A 27,506-nucleotide genomic window follows, 5' to 3' on the forward strand; every position below is an offset into this window, starting at 1 on the left:
TTAGGTTCACATTTTCATTTTTCTCCCTGCAATGCTAAATGGGTCATGTAGATGTTCCTTGTTATTAAATGCTGTCTAATGAAGATTCAAATTTGAGGGTTGCTTGCTATTATTTAAGCTTACCGCTAACTAACTACAGGTTCAATTAATTGGAAGTTAAAGTAATTTTTCTAACTGGCCAACAATCCATGTTCCTTGAAAACATTGCTTGAGTAACATAATGAGCAAAATATTTGAACAGAATTATAAACAATCCAATCAGTTTGAATCCTTTTCAAGCAAGTAGGATTCTAATACTTTTTGGCAAAGTTCCAATGACATGATTAACTTTCTAAGAGGAAAAAGATATGCACACCTTTACTGTATGATTATGATTAAACATAAAATTCCAGAATTATTAAGAGAGTAATCTGACAAGTATTTCTATCCACCCATCAAAATCTTGGACTGCCATAAATCAGCAGAAATCCTTTCCTCACAATAATTACTAGAAGAATTCTAAATCAGCTGTTGGCCAAAATGAGCCTCTAAAGTTTTAGAAGTTCATAAAATGATAAATACATCTTTCTTAGGCAGTTCCCAGGTGTTCTGGAGGACAGTTTATTCTGTCATCTTGTCAACATTGGTTTTGATCCTCAAGGGAATATTCTACAACATGTTGTCTTTGACATGTGATAGGACTGCAGCCCACCACAATCTCTTGCCAGATGATAGTGTGAATTATATAGAAGAATTGTTTTGCTACAAGATTTTGGTTATTTCAGGAAAAGTTAACCATTAGGCCTAGAGACTAAAACCAGTAAAATTCCTGCAGGTTGGCTAGACTAGTGAGTGCAGGGTGCTTTTATGCTGCTTGAGCTTTCAGAAAGCAAAAGCAGAAACCTGAATGGAATGCTGAAATGATTATTTGAGCTCATATGGATGAAGAGCTGCTACAAGACCCATCTCAGTTTTAACTCTATTTTGTAAAACTATATATAGATTAGGCACGGTCATGTCCATTAGTAATTTCTGTCTTCCTCTCATGTAAGCATAAAACTAGTTTAACAGAGTTTCCTGGGAAGAGCATGATGAATCCAAAACACACAAGACCTCATCCAGCTTCCTGTCTGAAGGTAATGCTGCAGTCATTTTGGATTAGCGATAAACGGTCATGAAATTGGAAACAGGTTCTCCCAGCTTTACACAAGAATCTGCAAAAACATGAATACTTGTACCCAGAAAGTATGATTCCAATCCAAACATCATAAAATAATATACAGTGCATGCTTAACTGCATGCAGGGCCATAAGAATGTATTGAATGACATTGCCAGATGCCAAAGACAAATACGGTTTCAGCATTCAGATGTACTGGAACCTGGAGGAGATGATGGCTATTCTTGCAGTATTGTCAGGGCTGTATTTCTGTAAAATTATTTTTGTCCTTAGCTTCTGGTATCATTTCCCTCTGTGACACTCTGATGGAGGCCTGAAAAAGCTCTGGTACACCCTGAGCCCAGCTCAGATGTGCAGGCTGGCTGACCCCTCCTCACCATTCCTTGAAGCCCACAAAGGGTGCAAGGCCCCCCCTGGAAGTGCACAGCGATGAAGATACTGGGGAAGTCCCACCAAATTTGGTGTGAAATGTATGGGTTTTATCCCAGGCTGTGAGAGTGAGTTGCCACCCATCTGCTTGCGCCTGAACAGGTTTCATTTTTGTAGCCAAGGTATTTATTCAAGGTCAGAGATCTAAGAGAGGAGAAGGCAGATACAGCCATCTTCAGTGCCTCATACAGCCACTGTAGTTTCTTCAGAGTACTACTGGGATCACAAAAACCATGGTTAGAAATGTTGATCTGAACACCAGCCCCATGCAATTTGAGAGAAAAATGCAGATACAGTGAGTAATTCGTACTAGTCAGTATTCTAAGGACTTGGAGGGTGAAACTTCCAAGTTTAGAATTCAAATATAGAATCCAAACGAAGGACATATATCATGATTAAATCATGCAAGTTAGAAGGCAATAATCTGAGAAAGCACTTACTCTGTGTATCTCATTAAAAAAATAAAATTGGAGTGGAGCAGGGCATTTGCCAGCACATAGTTCTAAATTTGGAGCTCAGCTGAAGCCATCAATGTGAAAAATAAACGTCTTTTTGCTCATGCTTCCTGAAATGTTCAGGCTGCAGAAGATGAAAAACAAACTCAACTTTTTCAACTATGAGATAAAGTAATAATAAAAGAAGGGTACAAGGAAGATGTGTAAAAATGACAAAACTAGCCAGGCTGCCACTTTCCAAAATGTTTTTTTTTTTTGTATGTGTGAAATGAATTAAGGATTTCCCTAAGCTTTCAAACTAACCCTGAATTATAGCATTGGTACTAGGTGATAGCATCTCTCCCAACCAGAACTGAATCAGAACAATGATGTTCAGTGGAAATAGAAGAGCTCCATACTTACCACTACAAAAATCTTACAACTTTGAAATTTATTTACTCTTTTTATCACTATGTTGTTGCCTCTCTGTGAGAATTGTGGTACAGTTTGAGACTGCCCACTTGAAGTCTCTTGCTCTTTTAAACGATCCACAATGACCATTCATCATATTTCATGCAATATCCCAAAATCACAGAATGGTTTGGCTTGGAAGGGACCTCAAACACCATTTTGTTCCAACCCTCCTGCCATGGGCAGGGCCACATTCCCAGGTTACTTAGAGCCCACATCCAGCCTGGCCTTGAACACTTCCAGGGACGGAGACTCCACCATAATATGCTTCTCCTACAAGACTAGGGCAAACATTCCAGCTGTGTAAGCAGCTGGAGCTGAAAATAAAAAGTCTTACAGTAGGAGTGCTTTCCAGGGACGTGGATAAGCAGCATTTGGATCCCTGCTCCAGCCTCGTGCCCCTCAGAATTGCAGACACCTGCCAAGCACTCTTACTGGAAGAGTGTTACTCCTGCAGCCTGGTCATTCATCAGCCTTTCCCTCAGAATCTGCAGCAAGAGTTCTTTTAGTTCTCAGCAAAACTTTGAAATTTCTTGCCAGAATCTTTCAATATGGATGGAAATCTCAGTTGCCTGGGAATAGACTCATATTTTGTCTTGGACCCTCCTCCTTTACAAATGCAATTTGTCTCCTAAAGTTGCAGTTACCAGAAAAATCTCAAAATGTTTGCGCTGCAAAGCGTGCCCCTGGTGGTTTTCTTACAAAGCATGAGAAATGATAACAAACCAAACCCTTACCACCATGCACTTGAGCACTGTGAGATGGATTTTCTGTACTGTTGGAATAATCCAGTTTCTTCTACAATATCAAATTTCACAGATAGAGGTGATAAGGGAGAAATATGAAAGACTTACAGATTTACTGGCAAAACTCCATCTCTCAAATATACCTGTAATGGCACTTGGGAGAACCATTCTACTACTGTTATGTTTTCTTTCACTTGCAGCAGCAGTGGCAGAAGTACATAATGTTATTTCACAGTTACATTTCAGATTTAATAATCTCAAAATATGCATGACTTGCTGGACAACCCTTCCCACAGATAACACCTTCCTGTCTGCCTGATCTCAGATATTTATCTTTGAAATGTTTTTTTCTCAAACAGCCATGATAAAGCTTTGTGGAGTCCACAAAAATGTCGTTTTATCCCACGTTTCTGTTTTAGGTATCTTTGTGATTTTGCCCTTTTTGCTACTTCAGACCAGTCCTTTTTAGCTAACTTGTCCCTTATCTGCAAGCAAAGCAGTTCAGTTTTGCAAGAATAACAGAGGTCTTTCTCCAGGATTTCATTACTCAGCTTTTCAGGTTCCATTCTCAGAGAAATTAGTTTGAATGAGATAACTGTTAATATAATTACCATGGCATCATAATTTCTGGTTGCAACAGCATCTGTCTATCATCTGTACACTGAATTACAGCAGTATTTTTGAGGGATTAATTTTATCTGAGGTTTCGGTTTGCTTTTTTTTTAAACCAGAAAAGTAAAATAGAAATCCAACACAACCAAAACCAAGAAAAATCCTAGCCTCCAGTTGCAGGTAAGCTCTGAGGGGGCTAGTTTGCATTAGCAAAGTTAAATAAATAAACAGAGGAACTTCTGGCTTGATTCAGTGAGCCATACTTAGACTCTCACAAAGCCACTGTTGAAGGCCTGTTTTTGCAGAACTGCCACACTCTGCAGGTCACAAGGACAAACCAGGGCCATAAGGGAAAGTATTTTAGGTTTAAAAAAAGTGGAGGGGGTGGGGAAAAAAAGTGCTGATTTGGGCATTCATAATCTCTGTGGCACTGCAAACTCAAAATGCAGTAGCTCAGGCAGCATGTTTTTTGTCAGACTGCTGGCCTGCTTTTCTTTAGGGGATCTGGAGACGTTTGGAGCAGTGTGAAAGGAATTCCTCATATCCCCAGCCAAAGTGCTTGTTTTTCACTGGTGTCACCTGGAGGCTGAATGAACGGACTAACAAATGCAAAGGGTGGAACTGGGGTGAGCTGGGAGTTGCCCTGCGGTACCAGGTGCAGTCTCTCAGCAGAAATTGCACAACTTTTATTATTATCTGTTGCAAATTCCATGCCCTTAGTGAGTGACGCCCAAGCCATCAGGAGATGGGCTCAGTCAAGGTCTTGGTCAGTGATTTGTGAGGGATCAAGAGGGCAAGGTCAGTGAATTTCCTGTGAGACTTTTGTGGGCTTTTCTCACTCTTCCTGAATCTTCAGCCACAGTAGCATTTTTCTTGAAAATCAGAGAGATGGCAGGAGGTGAGGATGAGCAAAACTGGGTCGGGGGTACCATTTCAGTTCTTCTGGTTTTGAGGTCTCTGCAGCATTCCTTCCTCACAGGAGCTGTGACTAAAAGAGGATAATAAAATACTTCAGCTGTCCAGTTTAAAAATGAGGGAAAGTTATTTTTTTATTGTGCAAATTTTTGTTCCCCCTTCCTGAGGGACTGTGTAATTAACATTGATTTCTTTTGCTTTCCATCTGTAATTGCTGGAGAAGCTCTGGTGGTGGAATTTTAACCCTTCCATCTTTCCACAGCCTTAACACTGACCTTAATGTTTCCCATGAGTAATAAGGGAATTTGCTTAATCTCTTTGTATGGGGCTAGCCATGGGTTATTGAAAATGACCTATAGCTATTGTGCCAATGAATAAAATGTCACAAGTAATTTTGGCAAACCTAAAGAGGCAACTAATTGAAGGACTTGTCAGTGAAAGTCAGAAAAAAATCATCTGTTTTTAATATCTACCAGGGCTCAAATTCAGCTTTTATTTCACATATAAAGATGTTAATTCTGAAGCATATACACCCCTTTCTAGAACTATTTATGGTACAATTTTTCAGAAAAAGATTGCATTAAACAATCTGATCAATAATCAAAGTGATCCAGATTAAAACTTAAAGCAAATTGCTTTGCTTGTTCCTGCTTTGAAAGGGATTTTGAACATTTGAAAGGAGCAGGCTTTTCTTAAAAAGATTATTTTTAGGGGATATCTAGGAAAGCAAGCTTATCAAAACCACTGTGCAACTGGTGATGTAGGATTTATTAACCCCTGGGTTACATGTGACATGGAGCTGCAGCAGTTCTGTATCCTTAAAGATGGCTGGTCAGAAATTAAGGAAGTGTAAATACAGAACATGCCCTGATTAAATACTACTGTAAGGAGCCAAGGGATCTACTTTTCTACAATGTGATTGTTGCTGGTTTTGTTTATGGTGCTTTTCAATGGACTTGAAGAACCAAAGGGCAGCAGCTCTACACAGAAATTAACTTCTTGCAATGAGAGAAATTTGCAGAGTGCATCTGTTTGCTGGTAAATGACATCATTCTACTACCTACACACTGCCCAGCACCCTTTGCTTTTTAAAGTAACTTCCTACAAGGGCCCAGCTAATGCAGAGTTGCAGATTTTCATTTGATGTGAGGTTTTCCGACAGTTTGTATCATTTATTCTTTTTATGTGTGTCATGAAAATCAAGCTGCTTCCCCCACCAAGATTTCCCGAAGAACAAAGTGTGTGAACAAATTCTTTCCAGCCTTACACCAAGGCAATGTGACTGACTTTTCAAGGCCTGTATGATGTAAATGGGAGCAGTTTGGCTCTTGTTGTATAGCATGTGCATATAAATATATGTGTGTGTGTATAATAGAGATGAATGTAAAAATGTCAGCAAGGGAATATTTTAGGCTAAGTGTCAGGAATTGTTTCTTTGCAGTGAAATCTTTTATGATAGAGGATGGTTTCTCCATCGGGAGAAATGGTGGGAGCTTCTTTACTCGATTAAAAACTGGACAGACCTCTCGGATCACAGCATGGAACAGTTTTGTGTTGGCAGAGATACGAGCTAAGCACCTACGAGCTCTGTTCCACCCCCAGTTTCCATGAAAGATAGATGGATAGTTTGATAACCCTTGAGGCAGTTTTAGCAGCATAGTGCTAATGTAGCTCTTATACTTGCCAGACCAAGTTTTCAAAAGACATTTGGAGAAACTGTGTCTGGAGTGGTTCATAAATTAGACTGCACTATATCAGCAAAACTCTCCACTTCAGGGAGGTGACTTCATCAGCAAGAAGTCAGTACATCCACTGGGATTACTGTTTATTACTCGTGGGATGTTAAACCCATGTGAAAGACTTTCCTGTGTACCAATGGAAGAGAGGTGACCAGGAACGTGTTAAACATCACCCAGATTGAGCCTGCCTGTCACCTTCCCTTGCTTTTTCTCTAAAAAGTTCCTGGCTCAGGCAGGTGAGTGTTAGAACAGTCAGTGTGCCTTGTCCCCACCATCACCACCACAGGAGAGGATTTATTTGCTTGGAGGGGAAACAGGGAAATGGCAGAATTTACAGAATTAACTGGAAAGGAGTTTACACCCCATCACAGAGGTAAGGAAACTTAGGAATTAAATAAGAACATACAGATGGAAACATTTCCTGTTGCTGGTATGGACACTTTTATAGAGAATTTAAGCCACATAATACTTACTTTCTTGTTAAGTTTTCCTTTCACAAATCCTCTAAAAGCAGTTCACAAGTAGTGATGAGAACCAGTGGATGGTGTTCACAAATGGCCATGAAGGGAAACAGGGGAGGGCCGTTGTTCTGTACAGTGGTTTCTCTCTATCAAAAGATGCCTAGGTTTGCTATCTTGTCACTTCAGGTTTTTGGAAGTGACAGCTCTAAGCTATATTTAAGCAGTATGTCTCACAGATAAATTCTGAGCAGCTTATAGATGTTTTCAGTCAGAGACATTGTCCCAGCTTGGAGGCTCCAGCAGCAGGCAAGGAGCGAGTGGAGGGTCTGCATCCCTTTCAGTAAAGATTTCTCATTGCTACAGGACAATAATTAGTCATTTATGCTGTGTTCTGGTTTTTTTTTTTAATTTTCTTATTAAGATTTTGGATACATTCTTTCAAAGACTTGTAGGGCACACTTGGATTCCAGGCTCCCTTTTGGAATCCCTGAGCACACTGTAGCTCTGCTCTTAAACCGTGTCCTTGCCACTGATTCTGAGTCCATGTCTGTGTTTTATGTGTGTAGAGCATATGGCAGGGTTATTTATGCCTGTAAGTGGAGAGGGAAATAAAAAGAGGTCACTTTAAACTGTGGGATGTTTAAAGTAGATGCCGAGGGGTGTGTGCTACACCTGTACAGTAATTATCCATCAGAGCCTCAACAGGTGTTTCTCATGGGGATTTTTGTTATCCCTTTCCATGTGGAGGATGTATTGGCTGGTGATGCCATTCTCTTACTCTTTCTCTCCCGTTCCACAGCTGATCTGGAGGTCAGGATTCCCACCCCTGCTGAAAGTGGCTAAAACAGCAGGTAAAGATGAAATATGTTTTATTATTTAAACTGTGTTTGGCCCTGGCTGTTGAGGAACTGAAAATTAGGTTATTTAGTGAAATGGTATGGTGGGATCACACTGTGGTAGAGTTACATATAGCCAGAAAGGCTCATGTAAGGTGTGAGTGTGAGGTGCAGGAGGAAACAAAATGTTTTCTGTAAGATAATTGGATGGATTAATCTTGGAGTAAGATTTTTTAATTTTTTTAAATTTATTTAAGTGAGAGATATAGTTAATGGTAATTAATTTGAAATGCAATCAAGAGGAGTAAAAAAGTTGCATTGGGCCCAAGTGAAAAAGAGATATAACTACTTACAACCTTTATTAGAAATGTTCACGAGGCCTCTAATTAATCAGATGCAACTTTTAGAGCCATAATTCAGTTGTAGCAATGTTTCCAAGAAGACCATTGCTGCTCAGTGCTGTGACTCAGGTGTTTTCAGAGGAGCTGAGAGACATCTGCTCATGTGACTTCATTTAACTCATAGGAGTACTTTTTAGGTAAAAGAGAAGGAAAATTTGAAAGATGAAGAAAAGGTCTTAATTAAATAAATATTATTACATAAATACTCAGTAGTTATCGAGCATAAGATCTGACAGGACATAAACTCTGCTGAAAAATCTTGTTAAGTAACCTGCCAAAAGCTGAATATATCCTAATATGCCATTTGTCTTCTTACAGTCACTTAAATCCCATGGACAAATACAGAGGAAGAGGGAAAAATCTTTGCTCAAACTATTTTTAGCTGCCAGTGTGTGGCAAGGAGCTTTTTCCAGTGCACTGTGGTAAAGAAGTGGACAAGGAAAAGGGAAGCTTGGTATAACTCCAAAAATTCCCTTTTTTTTTGTTTGTTTTAATGGCAGAAACCACGGGCTGCGGAAGTAGTTGGGAGCAGGAATCACTCTGCTTGCAAAAAGGCCTGGAAAGGACTAGCACATGTGAGGAAGGAGGCATCCTTGGAGGGATTGGCATAGCCAGTCACAATTCTTCATGGGGTTATACTGGGAAAGCAATAAATATACACATTGGAAGGACTGCACTGTGTTAGGCCTTCTTCAAGCCTCTTTCCTGGAGCAGAAATACTTTATATTAAAGGAATTGTCTGAGGCAGCAAAACGAAGCGCTTTGAGGCTGTTTTATGAGCCATCTCTGTCTCCCTCTGGCTCTCTCTCTCCATACATATCTGTGTGTAGCCTATTTTAAGCACAGAGTGTTTGAGCTCTAACACCATCTGAGGGTGTTACACTTGGCGCGTCAGGAGTTCTAGCGCGCCAGACCCCGGGTCCTTTGGAAAGGGGGGGATGCCAGTCAATCTGGTCTGCAGCAGGGGTTATGTATCATTTGTAAGTTTTTAATCACATGTCAGAGCTATGAAATGATGCCCTTTGGTGCTCAGCCTGTTGTTTTCATCAGCTGACTGGCTCTGTTTGAGCGCTGGGAAGCCGATGATTTGGGGATCATCGCTCACTCCTTCACAGAAGGTGTTGGGAATAGGAACAGAGTTGGATGGCTTGCAAATGACTGCAGATTTCAGATGGGCTGAGAGGCTTGAGAGAGATCACAATAAGCAGGCAGCAGTGCTGGTGGGCCTGATTTCACTCACAGAAGGGCTGCAGTGAAAACTGTGAGGTTTTCATGCAGTGAGGTGCCAATTAATCAGCTAGAGAGATTGAGAATCCTCTAAATTAGGGGTTTGAAAATTATCTAAAATAAAATAAATTGAAAACACTTGGAGAGTCTTTAGGCTAATGGGCAGGGAAGAAAGCTTGCAAACAGGTCTTTTTGCTGAGTTAAAATGACTGATTGTAGCATTCACTGATTCTAACATTTATTTTTTTTTTTGTCTGAATATGTTTTGCCTTCTCTTGAAGAACATTTGCAGAGTGAATAATTAGTCAATTTTCATAATCTGGTTTTTCAATAATAGCTGCCTGAACAGTTGGGGACTGTTTTCCCCTGCATGAGGAGGGAAATGATACTGCTGCAAGGAGGAAAGGAATCCTGCACTGAAGAGAAGTGTTCTCAGCTGGAGAGCCAACCTGATCCCAGCAGGCCACAGCTTCCTCCAGACTGTGCAGCTGAGGGTATCACTGCAGTGATGGCACTGATGCCACTGACATCTCTGCTAAATTATCAACAAAACATAAATATCAAGCAGATAAGGAGATTTTTTTAAAATTTTTTTAAACAGCTGCTTTAAAGTGGAAGTTCATAGTTTGGAGTACAGGGGTTCCTGGAATATTTTCATTGATATCTTCTGACAGCTCTTTTCATTGCTGCTGATCTAGTATTCCTTCCTCTTTACTGCTGTTGAAAAGATTATTCTTAGGAAATAAAGACATACTTTGGGATTTCTGCTGGCAAAAATAAATACACAGTGTCCTCATGAAGTAATACGTGAATAGGATCCTATTGTAAATATTTTGCAAGAGGGAGATGGGGTAGGGACTGAGGCACAAGGAGGAAAACACATTTCCTGAGGTCAGCCTAATTTCATACAATAAAAAGATACCTAATTACAGATTTTTCCCATACCATAATACATTTATAAAGATACTCCTGATATTTATGAGTTTAATGTAAAGAAGAAAAATTTCTATTTTTTCCTGCCTTAGAAGATTGTGTTTTTAAGTCAGCTTTAAACTGTCTTGATCTAATTCTTAATGGCATCACTCTTCAGTAATGCTTATCACCACAAAGAAAGCTCTTAGTGTTTTATAAAGTGGTGGTTTTGTAAAAAAAAAAAAAAGCTATTTTTCCAAAATAACTGTTCAGTTTCTTGCAATATAGCTGTCTAAATTTGGGAGAAAATCAGGGACTTTGATTTACATGGGAAGTATTTTATGAAAAGTAGATTTAGGGTGCCCCCAAAGTGCCCACAAGAACTCGTGAATTCAGACCCCTTTCAGAACACAAAAAATGTGAGATTCTGGGCTTTGAATAAAATGAGAGTTATGCTTAGAAAGACAGAGGAGCTGCTGAGGTTGGCAAGGAAGGATATTAGGTGGGCAAGAGGAAGGTGCTGCTTTGGAAGGTTTTCTTTAGAGCTATTAATTGAGCTTTAATTGCAGCAGAGAGTGGAAAAAAGAAGCCAGGACAAGATGGGGTGAGGATCTCAGGAAGACACTCTTTAACTGAATAGTATTTTCAACATGTCTGAAAGGATAATATTAATTGGTTGGTGCTAATATTTTGTAAATATTTTCTGTCTCATCAAGTGCCCTGAAAAATGAGGTTGTTGCTTCAGTACAATGGTAGGGGTTTTACCCCTAAGTTTCTTCATGGGCTAAAATGTGCTAGCTTTGACTTAGTCCTGGCAGTAAGAAGGAGATAATTCTAATTTTAAAAAAAATAAAAAGAAAATTTTTACTAGATTTACCCCAAAATGACACTTGGTTTGCTCAGCTATTTCTCATGTGAAGTATCAGTATGGGGCCTGTTTTTTAATACTATTTGGCAAATAGCCAAGTTTCCCCAAGGCTGGCATCCAGCTTTTGGAGATCAAGAGATCTCAGATCACAGGAGATAAAATGCTATTCTCACCCCTGCAGAGGCTGTTGGGAGTGGAAGTGACAAGGTTACTCAGTGGGTTACAAATCAAACTGGAGGTGCTGCATAAGAGACCGTAAAATTTAGTCAGACTAAATTATCATGATTGTACCTCTGGACCTAAAATCTTTCTAGCAATGAATCTAAAAAAAAAAAAAAAATATATATATATATCCTTAGAAAATCTTTCTTAGCCTGACCCTGTTCCATTTCTTCCTGCTTTGGATTTACTGGGCTTTCATTTGTTCTTTTGCCTCTAAGGAGATGCAGCACTACTGAATTACCCTCAGTAAATCCTAAATCTGCTGTGGGAGCTGGGAGAGCCAGCAGAGCCCTGGATGAGGTGTGCTGATAATGGCTCCTGCAGAGCAAGAAAGGACAAGGATGACACAGAACAAAGCAGCATCAAGGTTTTAAGCGTGGTTGGTGCAAACCTCTTTGGGATTCTAACTCTTTATTTATTTTTTTTTTGTGTGCAGTGAATCTGTGTCAGTGTTTGATGTTTCTGGTTAGTGAGTTTCAATTCTCCTTCTGTGTCAGCAAAGGCATTTATGCCAGAAATTTCAAGAAGCCTTATTCCACTACCTGGAGCGGAGGGGGAAATCTGTAAAAGAGTAAAGCAGAGAAAGAATTCCACACATCCACCTACGTTTTTCTCATTCCTCAAGGGTCTCTCTTTTCTTTCTCTTGGTGCTGAGAATAATTTTTCTTTTTATTGTATTCTTGAGTAGCTCTTGCCTAATATATTTTATCTTGCTAATAAATTAGTTTTCTGGTAGTTTTAAGAGTTTTTGTGACACTACCTGGGTCTAAAAATTGGTAGTAAATGAGCACAGTTCATAAAACTTAATCTTAAAAATGAGAAATTGATTCTCATTTGTTTAAGTGCTCAGATACCATGGTGTGTAAAATAGATAATATTTGTGTGTTATTCTTAGTCCTGTGCTCTTACCCACCCAGGGACAAGTTCTTTAATTTTGTAATGAGTAAAACTAGAAAGCTTCAGTTTGGATCTACTTTCAGTTGTGAGAATCAGGTAAGACTACTGCAGGAACTCTACAGAGCTAAGGAATTTCAGTGATAGCTGGAAATAGCATGGGGATGGTGGTTTTGAAACCATCTCCATTGAGTGAAGCATAAACAGAAAATATTGCCACTTCTCACTGTGAAGAACTATATCAAAATTTTCACTTTCATTTGCACAAATTTTCATTTTTGTTCTGGAAAGTTTTGCAAGAAGAGTCAAATATTTCCACTTCTTGCTGAAACTGGGCAAGTTTATGCCCCCCACTGCCATGGAGTGCTTTTGCTTTGGCAGGAGAAAACACAGATAAATCAGTCTTCCTATCCCTGTGGAAGATTTTGATTCATTTCCTTTCCAGGGGGAGAGCAGCAGCTAAGAGCAGTTTAACCAGGTCAGATCACTTAGCCAGGATCCTGTCTCTGGGGCCAGAAGTAGCTTTTACAGGAAAATGTAAGAGTCTGAACAGTGACAATTATAGTGATAACAGTGATACTCACCTGTGGGTAACAATCAAGATTTCTTGTAAGATTTCGTGTAAGAAAAAGAGGATCAGCAGTGATCTGTACTCACTGGTCAATCTAGAAGGATTTTCAGGTTTTTTCAAGCATGTTTCTGAAACAGATTTTGAGGTGAAAGAGGTTGCATTTTTTTTCTCTGGATATCCCGTACCATGCTGGCTTAGTGAGGATGTTCCTTAGAATTTTATTTGTTTTGTTTTGGTGGGGTATTTCTTAAGTTCTTGAGCTCATTTTCATCACAATGTTTGTGATGACTCCAAGGTTTTAGTCCCTGACTGGTAATCACCACTTCAGAGTCCACTTTTTGTGAACAATTAAGATGGAATAATGTTAATATTTATAAATGCAGAATATAGCACACTGAGGAAAAACTGTCACCTTCCTCCCTACTAATTTAGGCTCACAAGTTGGCCCCACATAGTTGGAGCTCATCTTTGTTATCTTGGGTAGGAATCTCATATCATCATATCATTTTTCATGATAAGCTAAAAATGTATTTGGGAACAGAAAGACCTGTTTGTTCTGGAATAGGAATTTGGGTCTGTCTTCACTCAGCTGCAACTTGCCCTCATGGCAAATGTAGCCAGATTATGGGAAACGGTGGTGTCCCTGAATCTAACACCTCTGTTTGATTTTACTGGGGTCTGGTATTATCCCCCCTGTGTCAAAGTGCCAGGATTCAAAATAAATACTGGTGAGTGGGTGAAAGCGAAAAAAAATAATCCAGAAATTCTAAATTTGTTCAACGCCCGCATTGGAAAGTCAGAGCAACAAATGAAGTTAAACAACAGAGATTTCAGTACTGATGGGGAGGGCAGGAGGGGAGCTGGGTACAATTTAAGAGCTGCAGCACAGTTAAACCCTATTTTGTTAGGAGACACAAGCAAGCCTGTTATTTTATGCTGAAACATGGGATGAGAACTTGCAAAAAAATGTGCATTTTTCTTGTTTAGCTAAACGCTTCCAGGAGTAATGAACAAAGATGGACAACTATTAGAGGAATCTATGTATTTTAATGTTACAAGTGGGAACTGCAGGATTAAAACAAAGACATCAAAATGCCATATGCTGGCTTTTGTCTGTTACAGAATCAATTCAGCTGCTTGTAACTTTAGGTTCTTATTACTGCAGAGGTGAAAAATGCAGCCTTTGTGGGCCTTGTAATCAGTTCAAAAACCTTGGATCCTAAGCCACAATGCATTTAAATGCCCTGGGATCTTGCTCTTTATCTTCTTGGAGGTAAAAGTAAATCCACAAAGAAAGTGCAGTAATTCTTCCATATGTTTGGCCATGCTTATTCCCCTCCTTTCCTTAATGTTTTCCCTGCTCTGTGAGCTTTCTTTAGCCCTGTGCTTGTACCTGATGGATGATGGACATCCTGGAACCTCTGTTCTCTTGGGCTCCCAGCCTAACCTTGAAGCCTTCAGGTGTCACATATATTCAGTGCCTTGGAATTCTTTCTTTCCCCCCCTTCCATTTTAATCCTCTATCATCAATCTGTTAACAATCGCTGCATGTTTTGTTTCATCTCAGGAAACATCTGGAATAGCCATACATATTTAGTGTTTTTTTGTTGAAAGGATCTTTTTTTATTTGGTTTCATATGTCATTTTTCTTCTTTCATATACTTTGCTTAGCTACCTACTTTCACTTACATATATGTTGGGTCATGAATTTGTAAAGTGGATCCTTGTACTGCCATCAAATAATGTGTATGAGCAATTTTTTATTTATGCAGCTTTTTAAGAGTAAGTCTTCTGTAATATTTAAGAGTTGTTTGACATAACTTTTAAAAACCAGTAAATAAACAAAAAATTCGTAATGATTTAGAAATTACCAAATAACATGACTAGGTACAGGCTTAACAGTATAAATGATAAAAAAATAAGACAAAAAAAACCCCCTTGCTAGATAAATAGCTGACTGAAAGTAGAAATACAGAGCTTATCTAAGTGCATCATAGTCATACTAATTTTAATAAAAAATAATTACAGTGCTAATCTTTTCTATAACAGCATGTTGTATAGAGCTCTTTGATGGGGAAAAATAAAAAACAAGAAGTAGTTTTGGTGTTGATCTCTGTTCTCAAGTCTTCAAACCCTGTTCTGGAGGACAGTGCTTTGAGAACTGAGCTAAAATATAGTAACAAAATGGTGGTAAATGGACTGAGAGGGGGAAGGTGTTAATCTTTTCCTTGAAGTGATGCCACACACAGCCAGGAGCAGTGCAAGTATCTGAAGAAGAGCCAAAAGGGGAACAAAAATTAAATGAGCTCTGGACTAGAACATCCCTCTGAACACAAGGAATCCTCTTTCTGGCATGGTTTTCCCTGAGGGGAGGAGAGGGCTGCGTGGGCAGCATCTGGCTCTGGTGCTATCGCAGGCTTGAGAGACAGAAACACCCCTGAGCAGCACAATTAGATGGAGTCCCTGCCAGTTGAAGGCACATTATCTTAACTCTGTCACTGCCTGTGCTGCTGACATCATGGATGTACATCTACAGAAATCCTGGCCTCGTATTTAAACCTGTCTGAGAGCTCTGTTTGTTGTGTCCCCTCCATTTGGTGGGTTACACAGTTGTTTTTCCTCCATGGCTCCTTTGAGGAGAGATGATTTTGTAATTTGAACCACAGGCAAATTAGCTATCACTCTTGGCTAGTGCATTTATGGACTTTGTGTTCAACCTGGTTTTAAAACTTGCTCATCTGTCTCTCTGGCTCCTGTGTTTTAGGGGGATCTAATGTTCCTATAACCATTAAGATCTGGCCACGTTCTGTTCCAATGCAACAGCTCCTCAGAGCTGTAGGAAGTTTTATTTCTGTTGCACATCTGCAGTGAGAGCCAGGCATTTGAAATCTGAGCCCCTTAAGGGCCCATGTCTAGGAGATATTGATCATCATCTCCCACAACTTTCTGTCTGCTTCCAATTCCCACTGCAGCCCGCGGGAGCCGCGGCTCTCTGCACCTTGCAGGATCAGGCTCGCAGAGGTTGCTCTTGGAGGAGCTGCCTGCCTCTGCCTTCAGCTGGCTGGCTGATCTCTCATCAGATGGCTCCATGTGTTATTGGACATCCCAGATAGTCCTGCTGTCAGCTGAAGGTAGAACAATATCTGCATTGTCTGGGCTGGAGCTGAAAAGCTGCTAAGTGAGAGCAAGCTGGAGTCATGGGTTCCAGCTTGTTTGAAAATTTGCATGTGAGGCTTCATTTTAGAATATTGCCTGTCTTGAGAAGTGATATATTTTTCAGGAACTTTTGTGTTCTAGTAATTTTTTCTGTTCAATAATTTAATAGTTAAAGCAGGTTAATAGTTAAAGGTGGGATTCATTTCCAGGTGGGGCTTTCCTTGGCTACTTTATGGTAGTTTGGGTTTGCTTTTTTGAGGTTTTGTCCTGCTCAGACTAGCAAAGAAACAGGGATGTGGCTTGAGAACTCCAGCTCTCTGAGATGATGGAGACAGTTCAAGCGTGAAAAGATCCCCAAAGAATCTTCAAAAGTAATTGTGAACATTTATAATGACTGGAAATCAGAACTGCATCTGAGCCAGTGGGAGGTGAGGAGGAGGGAAACCTCACCTGAGCACAGCCTTTTTTTTCAGTGGAGGGATAAAGAAAAGATTTCTAGAGCCAGGGCCCCAAATTCTAGCACTTCTCAGGGTATGAACAGTCCCTTTTAGCTGCTTCTCATAGGATTTATGAATACAGAAAATTATTGACATTAGCACAGGAGCATTTTTAGAGTAGGTGACTGTGGGTAACATCATGGATGTTTTTCCTTATGTTCTGTGAATAAAAGATTTTCTGAAGGGAGACCATACTAAAGTATAAGCCAAGTTCTACTTTCTGCAGGATTCTAACACTTATATAGAGAAGAAAAGGAAAAAAAAAAAATAATTTAAAGCACAGAAAGAGCTCATTTTTAGGAATCTGAAGCACCTGTCAAGCAGAAATTGCACAGAGCCTCAAAAGAGCAAACCCGAGCTACCCTAAAGTAGCCAATAAAATTTGAAGGAATTATTAAAATGTTGAGCTTAACACTTACTGAGTAAACCCCATTTTCTCCCCTACTTGCACACAGCTATTTTGAGTACACTCAGCACTCACTTTATTCCCCAGGCCTCCATTCCCAAATGGGACAGGATGCTCTTAGTTGCCTTCCCAGTCAGAGCTTTGGTCTCGAGCTTTTCTGTTTTCACTGGAGTCAGCTTAGGCTGTATTTAAGCCAAAGTGCACAGTGCATTGGACAGGTGAAAGCTGGCAATTTGAAAGTATGATGTCTTTTCCAGAGACTGGATCTATCCTCATCCTAGGCAATTATTTTGGCAGTGCAGTTTCCGTTTTCCAAGCAGCAATGCTGCCAAAGATTTTGATCAGTCAAGGGCAAAAAACTCTGCTAAAAAAAGTTAAAGCTAAATCAGCAGCACGTTGAAATCGATAGGTGGATGTGGAACAGTAAACAGAGAAAAGCAGAAATGTATCTGCTACATCTTCCCTAAATTATGTTCTTTTGATGCAAATATCTGCTGTGCCTGTGCAGATTCAATATTGATAGTTGAAAAGGACAATAACTTGTCTGTGCAAGAGTTTCCTGCAGCCTGATGCACATATTGCCATTAAGTAGCCCTTGTAAAGATCTTTGCAGGTGACCAGCATTTTTCTGAATGAGTTAAAGAGCTGTTGCATATTTACTGAATCTTCTGATACTGAAACTTTTCAGTCAGAGCAAAAAATTATTCATTTAGAAAACCTCCTAAAGCCAATCTGAGTTTCCTTAATGTGGAAAGCAGGATGTGGGAAGAGTGGAAGGAGGAAATGGTGCATGTCAGGCTCCCAGTTTCAAAGTCAGGGCATTGCCAGAATGTGCATCTTAAGCCAAGGATGCTCCTGGATGCCATGATGTGGTTTTAGTTACAATTGACCCTGGTGTGGGGGTCATGTCCTAACTATCAGTGCTCTTTCTTGAGGAATAATTCTCACAGTGACTTTATGATTGGTTCACTCTCTAAAACAGTTATTTTAGACTCTCTGAGGAAAAAATTATTTGTGCTTTTATATAAAGAAAATATTTGAAAACCTAGGAACAGCTTGGTCTTGCTTTTCTCCAATTGGATGAAATGTTCCTGCTTTTAAACAATTTTAACAGCTGCCAGGAAGCCATGGTTGTATTTGATCTGTCAGTGAAATTAGTTTTGTTGTTAATAAAACCTGATCTCACAGACTGGGTGTTTGAGAAATCACTGTGCAGCAAATGTAACCACCAGTGTGGGAACAGGAGTCAGCATTAAACTTCTGTGTTTATCAGAGCAGATACAGAACCTAAACACGTGGAGGAAAAGATGACTTTATTGGTAGGAATGTGGGCACTTCAGGGATTAGATATGAGTTTTCTGGATATTTCTGTGATCTATTTAGCTTCCTGTCTTGTTTTAGGCTGTGTTTAACTGAACTCATGTGTCTCTCTGATGTCCCTGGGGCTATTTACTGGGTTATTCATGCCCTTAAATGTATTAAGAAGTCCTCAGGGAGATGTTTCAATAATAAAATAAAATAGATTTGAAGTAAACCTAATTAATTAAGAATTCTGATTTTCATTACATTGCATTGATGTAAATCAGGTACTGGATAGAAGTAGAAACAAAATGATAGAGGTGGTGGCATTTCCTGTAAGATTTCTTTTATGGTTCTTGTTGTCAGATAAGGAGGATCAGATTTTTAGCATGGCTATGTAGACATTTTAATATTTGAAAGACAATTCCAGAAAAACACGCAGAGGAAAAAAGAGATCACAGCTTAAATAAGGAATCTTCCCAGTGTTGGATCCAAAGAGAAAATATAGCAGAGAGTTGTATTTCAAAGGTACAAAAGCTGTTTTGACTTTGCAAAGTTATGTAGTACTTCACCTGGCATTTCCAGAAGAATAATTTGTTTAGGCAGTGGAATCCCAGCATAGCAGAATTTGGGTTTGAGTCCTGACTCTTAAAGATATGAAAATTAGGCTTAAGGATGCTCATAGCATTTTGTTCATATTCTTGGAAAAATAGGAGCCTGAAAAACAGAAAAGGCCATGTCATGTACTTATGTGTTGTGATTAATCTGTGCCAGGGGAGGAACCTCATCCCTTGCTGCACCTAAGGGCAGCTGCACACCCCCCAGCCTTCCTGGGAACGCTGGTTTTGAGGAAAGCACCTCAGTTGCATGGGAGAAAACAATGAAAAGAATTAGGAATTTGGCAGGGTCACAGCTGGGGGCAAAGAATGCAGCTGTGCTTTTGTATGTCATGGGAAGCTTTGGAGGTGCCTGCACCCTTGGTCTTGTCCCTTAACTCAGCTCCCCAGGAGACACTTGTGTTAACCTGATTTCCACCTCTCTGCCCAGCTGGTCTGACTGCAGAGGTGATGCTGGACATGGGCACAATGAGAAAGGTTTTTTGTGCCCCTGAAGGGTCACCTGCAATAAAATAAAGAGGGGAAATATCTCAGGGCAGAAAATGCCCTGTCTTGCACTGGTAAAGGTAAGAAACTGCATGTGTATGTTAATTTACTGAGGGGAACACAGCTGGAATTACTGTGTGGTTTTTTTTGGAGTTCTTAGTGATGTAATCCTCCTAGTAAAATGACATTACTTTAAAGATCATCTTTGCATTCTTTAATAAATATGTAAGTGTTAAAAAAGTAGGAGCCTATACAACATTTGTCCTCTGTTAATACTGAAATACAGATTTCCTGCAAGCCTATAAAGTTTAGGCTTGCATTATATTTTTGGGTTGTTCATGCTTGTTTTTGAAGGAAACTCTGACTGTGGCTGTTCATCACACTCACATTTTCAGTTGTTTGCAGTGTGAACTGAAGATGCTTTTATTTGTTGGAAATGCTCTATTTGTCTATTTTTCAATGATTTTATTTTTTTTAAAAACCCCACTCATTTACTTCAACTCCACTATTTAAAGGCAGAACAAGCCACAAAAAATCCCCAGCCACCCCACAAACTGCGAAAGGTTCTGATCAAAAGCTGCTTCACTCTGCTTGTACATGGATCTTATCAGGCTGGCCTTTTCCTTTCCAGGTGTCACAGTTTTATGTGGTGTAAATGATACTCTCATTACCCAGATGGTCTAAGAAGGCAACAGCTTCTGGGAGGTAAATGCTATTTAATTCTCTACATCCAGGGTCTATAAAAAGAGAAACTGGTCAGTTAAGTGTCTGAATATCGCAAAATTCATTTGGGAACTGAAGCCTTCAACCTACTGAGTGTGCACTTGACCAGATGTGGCCTCATCTGTACAGACAGCAGCCAGACCACCAATAAAATTATTCAAAATAAGACTCAAGAGTGGCAATCACAGGACTGCTATTCTCATCACAGTGAGCTCAACTGTGCACCAGCAGTGAGGGTTTAGCTCTCATTCACACTGAAATATAATGGGTTTAAAGGGAGGAGGATTTTTCTGTCTTTTCTTGTAGTTTTGTTTTGGTTGTTTGTTTGGTTTTTTTTGTGAGGGGTGTGTTGGGGTTTTTTTGGTAGGTGTTTTTGTTCCTTTGTTCATGTGTTTGTTTGTTTGTTTGTTTTTCCCCAGAGAAGTATCTGACAGTGAATTTGATCCTAATTTTCTGTACAGATATTTTTGGGAAGAAGAGAGATAATTCAGCACAGCTTAAGAGAACCAATAATTGGGCACAAAGGGCTTAATTAATTTTGTTCTTGGATAATGGTGTATAGCATAGAAATTAAGTGTATATCACTGAAATTAAAATCACATATCTGAGGGCAGAGCTGACCCATATAAAGTAAGTGTGGCCTCCCTCCTAAATGCCAGAAGCTACTGGACAGCTTTCAGAATGTCTCCTTGGAAATTACTTTAAGTCAGCAAATAGCCAGACACAGAAGTATTTCAAATTACCTTGTTTCTGTAAATGTTATGTTAGTTTTTCTGGAGAGAGATCTGCATGCAGCAAAGTTTGCTATCCAGCTGAATTAAGTTAAAAATAGACTGAGCTAAGGTAAGCAGGTGCCATCTCCCAGTGGTATTCTTGAAATAGCACCAAAGTACTCTAATTCTGGGTTTGACTGCCCCCAGTCCTGGTCCCCAGGTCTTTTGATATAAAGCTCTGCCAGGGTTTGCTGCCTCAAAGACTTACAGGTGATGGAAAAGTGCTTCTCTGCCCAGGGGAGTCCTCAGTCCCAGAAGATCCCCCAGGGCTGGGGATCTGGGGAGAAGACCCTGTACAGCTCACTGTTCTTTCCTGTTCTCATCTGGGAAAAATACAAAAGGGTCTAAGTATCAAAGAAAAGAAACAAGATTTTTGGGTTTTTTGGGTGGGGGTTTTGAATATCAAAAATTATTAAAGCTGACATTGAGGCTTTACTGATAGTCAATTCTAGAGCTTCTTCTGTCTTTGATTTTTCTAGTAATCTACCCTCCAGCTGACCTTCTAAACATCTAGCCTCTGAAATATTTTCCTGCTCACCATCTCTATTTTTTTAAGTGTAAAAGTGTGAGAAAAATTGCCAAGAGCTGAACAGCAACATGAAGTTGAAATTTTATTTGGGTTGCTAATCAGAACAAGAGACTTTAACGCTCTTAATAGAAACACTAGCAAAGTGTAACTTGATGATACCCACATTTGAAGGAAATAGTTAATGTTACAGCACAACTGAACAAAAATCCTTTAAAAGCTGTAGAAGAGGCTGTTGTTGATGCTAATATAGGTTGATAGCCAAGGTCTGAAATTAATAAGAGAGTCTAGCAAGGCAAGGCTTCTAAATTACTGAGGAGACAGAAGATGAACAGAGAGAAGAAATTACTTTTTAAACCAGCTGATCTGCTTTAAGGCCAAGCTGAGTACAGATGATAGGAACTGAAAGCAGGAAAAAGAGTGTTTGCTAAAGTGTTCTGAGCAAGGGCAGGTGAGTTTTGGTTGGGTTGGGTCACAATTGGTAGTGAAAGAAGCCTGATGAAAGGTCAGGCCATTAGCAGACAGCCCAAACTGGGCTTTGTGGTTATCCTGTGCAGAGCCAGGACTCAGAGTCAGTGATCCTTATATCCTTCCAACTCAGGATATTCCATGTTTTGTTTGGGTAAAAATGTCCATGGGTGGTGGAAGAGCTGGGAATACTTGGAGAGTGCTGGAAGGTCTGAAATTTCAGTGATAGAAGTCATTGTGACCTATCTCACTGAGCTCTGAATTACCTTCTAAGGAACAAGAGAGATGGAGGGTCATCTATGCAGCCGTAACTTGTGCAGCAGCTGTGGGCAAAGAGAAAAATGCACTGGACAGAAAAATATAAAGCTACACAGAGAGTGTCTGAAACTCAGCTAAATTCACTTCAGAAAGCTTTGTAACTTCAGATTCACTCTCGCAGTGCTCATCACTGGGTGTGTTTTGTTTTCTCCAGGTTTCCAGTGGTGCAGTGGTGTTCCCACTGTTGGCTAGGAAGATCTCTGAAGCACATCTTAGCTATTGTCTTTTCTCTGACTGTTATTAGTGTTCTCTAGTGAAGATCATATTCTAACCAAAGTGTTATCTTCCTTCTTGTAATTCAGTGACAGAATTGTAGGCTTCAAGGAAAGATATCACTTTTTCACTCCGGGAAACTAGAATATCTGCCTCAAGACCATTGTTTAACTTATTGATGGATATATTTTTTTGTATTATTTAATTTTTGTATTTGTTTTGTCTTATTGCAGTATTTAAGTATATTTCATAATTGCTCAGTATTATTTAACCACTAAAAGTAAAGTACAATGATTTTATTAACACTTTTTGTAATTGCGTAAGCTTTGGAATGGGATAGACATAATATAGGTTAAAAATTCTAAAATTAAGATTTTTATGCATTACTCTAACTTTTGACTGAATCTGCCTGTTGTAATGTTGGGAGCTGGAGATCTCATTGGAACTGATAAGCATGAGAGGTCAGTTAGCAAAATGTCAGAAGCATTTTATCTTGCTATTACTTAGGCAGCCTCTCCCTAGCCTGCAAATGCCCAGAGCACCAGGCCACATGAATGCTGGAATCTGAAGTTTTCCCTGGGGTCTGAGTACATAAAGGGAATATTTTTAATGCAGGAGTATGTGTGCACAAATAGAGGAGCCCACGTTGCAGCTGAAACCAAGCCAAAGAAATTCTCAGCATTGATTCTTCCTTCAGAGGAGAACCGATACACGTGAGAGAGACTGAGGGCATGCAGGGGCAGCGTTTGGGGTAGAAGATCTGATGGAAAGAGTCTTGGAAGTATAAGCAAGCACTCCCTATCTCTTCCTGAGGGATCTGTGCAGGGCTGAGGGAAGAGAGGGCTTTGTGCACATTTGTTGTAACTTAAGTGGGATCACATCAAAGAGGAGCCTGATGCCATGGCCAGCTTCACCTCCTAACGCAAACAGCATGAAACTCTGCAGATGTTTTGCCTTGGTCACCTGGAGCAGTTTTTCAATTTGTACAGTCCAAAATTAAATACAAGTCCTGCTCACACAAGGGATGTGTATTTTCCATAGCTGTTGGGGAACCTTGCTGTAGCTCCCTGTGTTTTGAATTCCATCCTCAAAAATCTATGTATTTTCATGCTGCAGAGCTAATATGCCTCTCTTTAGCCTAATGTTCCCTAGCTGCCTTTTCTTTTCCCTTTTTGCTTTTTTTTTTTTTTTCCCTTCCTCAACCTACTAAATATAGTGGACTTTTTTTGCTTTAGAGCTAATAGTTCTTTAAAATACTCATTCTTTAAAATACTCATTTATTTTTCTGACCATAAATGCACCACAGCACTAGAAAGTGCTAAGTCATAATAAAAAAGCATATTGCAGCTGGAACTGATATTTGGTGCATTTAGTAGATCCTCCCTCTGATCTTATGACAATGTAACTGAACCATAAAAGATGGAACACTGCATTAGCTCAGCTAAATATACATCAGCTACTCAAAAAACCTCCCATTTTCAATTCTAGGCCCCAACAGTAAAAGTAAAGGCAACAGAGAGCTTGGTGTGGTTAGATAGTGCTGTTTATTGCTGGTGGGCTCGTGCAGGGAGGGCACTGAACAAGCCTTTAAAATATTAACTTGAGCAACAGTAGAGCTCCTTCTGTCCCCAAATAAGCATTCAACAAAGCTGCTTGGGTAAGAGATAGGGGAAAGGGTTAGAGGAAGAGTTATCTCCAAATGTGGAGAGAATGAGAAACAAAAAACTCTGCCTACTGATAAATCGGAGGGATGCCGTGGAAGATAAAAATAAGTGAAAACTAACTGCAGCCAGTAAATAAAAATGCCAGAAGAGAGGTGTCGGGACAGAGGAAAAGCATTTGGGGAGTGCAAGTCTTGGTTACAACACTGTGGTGGAATCCAGCTGCATTTTGAAGGTTTGCTCATGGTCAGCACTAATCATGGCAAGTGGATGTCGATGTGCAGCTGATGAGTCTGCAGGAAAAGGCAGAAGTTGAGATTAAAACCTGCCTCCTGGTAAACACCTCCTTCAGGTGATTTGATCTGATTCAGGAGAGCTATTTCAATTTTAATAATCTATTTAAGAAGTAAATATTTTAATTTTATTACTTTGCTTTTTGGCCTAATATCTTAACATAAAACTTTGTTCCCTTTGGTTTGGTTTTCTTTGGGTTTTTTTGTTACTTTCTGTTTGTAGGTCTCCCACAAAAACAAATATGTAATAATGCTCTTCCTGCTAGACTTTTAAACCAATTATCCACTCTTGGTAGAGAATTAGGGATCTAGAGATATTATTATACAAAACAAAAGACAGCTGGGACTAAATACAGCAAAGATATTGTACTAATGTTCCCTTGAGGGGAAAAATCAGGAGCAATTCATCCAGGCATCCCAGAATGAGTGTGAAGGAATAAGCACAGAGTGAAAGCTTACCCATTATCCACAGGAAAACTCTCTGTGAGCTGTGGCCTATTAGACAACAGAGAATCCATTCTGGATTCCTTCATGTCTAAGGAACAAACTCAACTTTCCTGTGGTGCAATTGCAGGAACAGTGGATTGCAGAGCAGGCTTCCAAGGAAAAGTTGCCTAAAGCCTGCAACCTCTTAGTTACCCCTCACTGCATGCATGAACTCAGCTATGGCACATGTCCCAGTGCCCATTTTGTGTTCCTGCAGGTCAGCTCTCCAAAAGCCTCTGACCACTGAGTACTTTTAAAAATACCTCGGGTGCTTTTTCTTTCCCTAGAAAATTTAGTTGTATAACTTTCTGTTTGGGTTTCACCTCCAAGTCTTGGATTCTCCACCTGGAGATGGAAGAATTAAAGGAGAAAACTCTCTTCCCATGCAGCCATGGGGTAAGGAGCTTCCTCAGTTGAGACAGAAAAAATAAACAAGCAGGTCATCCAAGGGATTAAAGAAGAGATTGGCTCTACAACCCTTGGTTTATAAGAAGCCAGCTATTGACATGAAAGTTGCCTGTAGCTGCAGAAGTATTTTCTGTTGCTGCTGTTGGAGTGCCAAAAGAAGGTGGTATAATCAAAGCATAAGGACCTGATCCCTGAAGTAGAAGTTAAGAAAAATAGTAAAATATGCTCTATTTGTGTAAGCATGACCTGGGAGCTCTCTTCATCATTAATGTTATGCAGATGGAGACACCCTAGGAAAGAAGATCCTTGAACCATGTGTGTCCTAAAATGTCTTTTAACTCAGTAAAAGCCATCATTACTTACTCTGTGAGCCATACTTCCATATTACTGGCTGCCAAATCCCATTATGACTAATTGATTTAATGTGTACAGATGTAGTGAACTTTTTCATGTCATTGGACCAGATGTTTCTGAACCAGAGGTCAGCTGTGGGACTCGGTGTATCAGTCTGGTTTTGTGTAACAGTACAATAAATCAGCTCTGCTGAAGTGCTGGACAATGGGAATTTGAATGAACTCTCTAATGTTGGAGAGGAAGAAAAATCTCTATCAGTTGTTGTGTTTTTCCTCATAAAAGCTAAACATCAGGACCAGTTGAGGACCTTGAATTGTTCAGGTGTCTTTGAAATGGAGAAAAAGGCAAATTGAAATCTGGCATTGCCATCAGCAGCACTTCTGGTGGACTGACAGCTGAGGGAATCCTCTTGCACTGATTTCAGAGGCAAAATGTCCTCAGCCTTGTTGGAACACACTGATCTTGTGAGCAGAAAGAGAGTAGACTCAGTGTAAGTGCTCTATTTCTAATGATACTCATTTTAGCCAGAAAAAAAGAATGGAAATCAGTTGTAAGTCCACAGGGTGACATTCTGCATCTGCAAGGTTCAGTGAAAATGTGTCTTCAACTTGCCAATGAAAATTGGTTGTTGAAGTCCTCTTCAGCCTCTCTGAACTGGGAGTGTTTGTATTCTGAGAAGGTTCTGAATCCTGTCAGAATCCTGAATCAAAGGACTCAAGTCTAATAAGACTTTAAAGATTTAGGATTTAAGAGAAGAAGGCAAACTGATATAAATTGGCAGCTTCAGAAACAGGGAACTGCAAAGCTCTAAGGTGAAACTTTGTGCTGAGCATCTCGTTTCAAATCTGGTACTCACAGAAGTCAGCTGGTCCCTCTCCTACATGTGATAACTTTCAAAGTCAATATTTAATGAAATTAAGGTTGTTGTTCTATAAACCATGTGGTCTAGCTAAATCAGAGTATAAAGGCTTGATGAAGAAATCACTCGGTGAGGGTCTGTACAGGAAGCTGTGTGCTACTTATTATTCAGGAAATCAGACTAGATAATCAGAAGTGTACTTCTGGCCTCAAAATGTAAAAATCTGTCCAAAGAACATTTTTTTGGCCATGTTTGAGGTAACTGGTGGCTCCTTTGAACTCCCTTAAACTGAGAGTAGGTTTTAGTTGTGTTTAAATCAAATGGTAATCACTCTTTATATACATGACATAAACAAATTTCTGTGTTTAAGAGCAAATAAACATGTATCCATTTATTTTGAAGACAGGGTGATTTAAATTTTTCAAGGGAATATTTACAATCATTATTTTAACTTCAGTGGAGTATAGTGCTATAAGAACATATAACATTTACAGAACATAAAACTTCTCTTTTTTTTTTCCTTTGTGTGCATGTGCAGCAATATAGATCAAGCAGGGCTTAAGGATAAAAGTGACTATATTTTTTTAAAAAAAGAAGATGGCATTTCCAGATAAATGCTGCAGTGAATAACTATGCCCACTCATGTAAGTTTTGTTCAGCACCACCAGGCCACTTTTTCAAGATCATAGTCATCATAAACAAGATCAGAAGACTTCAGGTATGATTTAACTCATTTATTTCCCTTCTGGGACTGCATCCAATAATCCTTAAATAAAGCTACTCAGGAACTGGCCTGGTTTATGTATACACATGAATCAAATGGAAGCTGGAGTGCTAAGTTTTATGATCTTAAAATGGTAACTTATTGTTGGTGAACAAAAGAAGGGAAAAAAAATCAGGAGACAGTAAAGATAACACATTTCTCAAATATTTTATATTAAATATTAAAGAAGATTCTCAGGACTTGAAGCATGTTTGATCTTAGTTATTTTATTGCTGCAGATACTAATTGAAGGAAAATAATTGTCCTTTTTAAAAAGCAACATTTTTTTAATAAATATGTGCTTT

General features: G+C 39.5%; 1 long non-coding RNA gene across 1 annotated transcript; it reads left to right on the plus strand.

The window, feature by feature from the left end:
* The first annotated feature begins 7,705 nt into the window (after window positions 1-7,705).
* Window positions 7,706-25,686, plus strand: LOC111929093 (uncharacterized). Its single transcript, XR_015287303.1, has 3 exons — window positions 7,706-7,815; window positions 19,988-20,061; window positions 22,319-25,686. It is a non-coding gene; the product is annotated as an uncharacterized LOC111929093 (long non-coding RNA).
* Window positions 25,687-27,506: the final 1,820 nt, after the last annotated feature.

The sequence above is a fragment of the Cyanistes caeruleus genome, chromosome 5, assembly GCF_971803275.1.
Source record: "Cyanistes caeruleus chromosome 5, bCyaCae1.hap1.1, whole genome shotgun sequence".
In the NCBI taxonomy this organism is placed as follows: Eukaryota; Metazoa; Chordata; class Aves; order Passeriformes; family Paridae; genus Cyanistes; species Cyanistes caeruleus.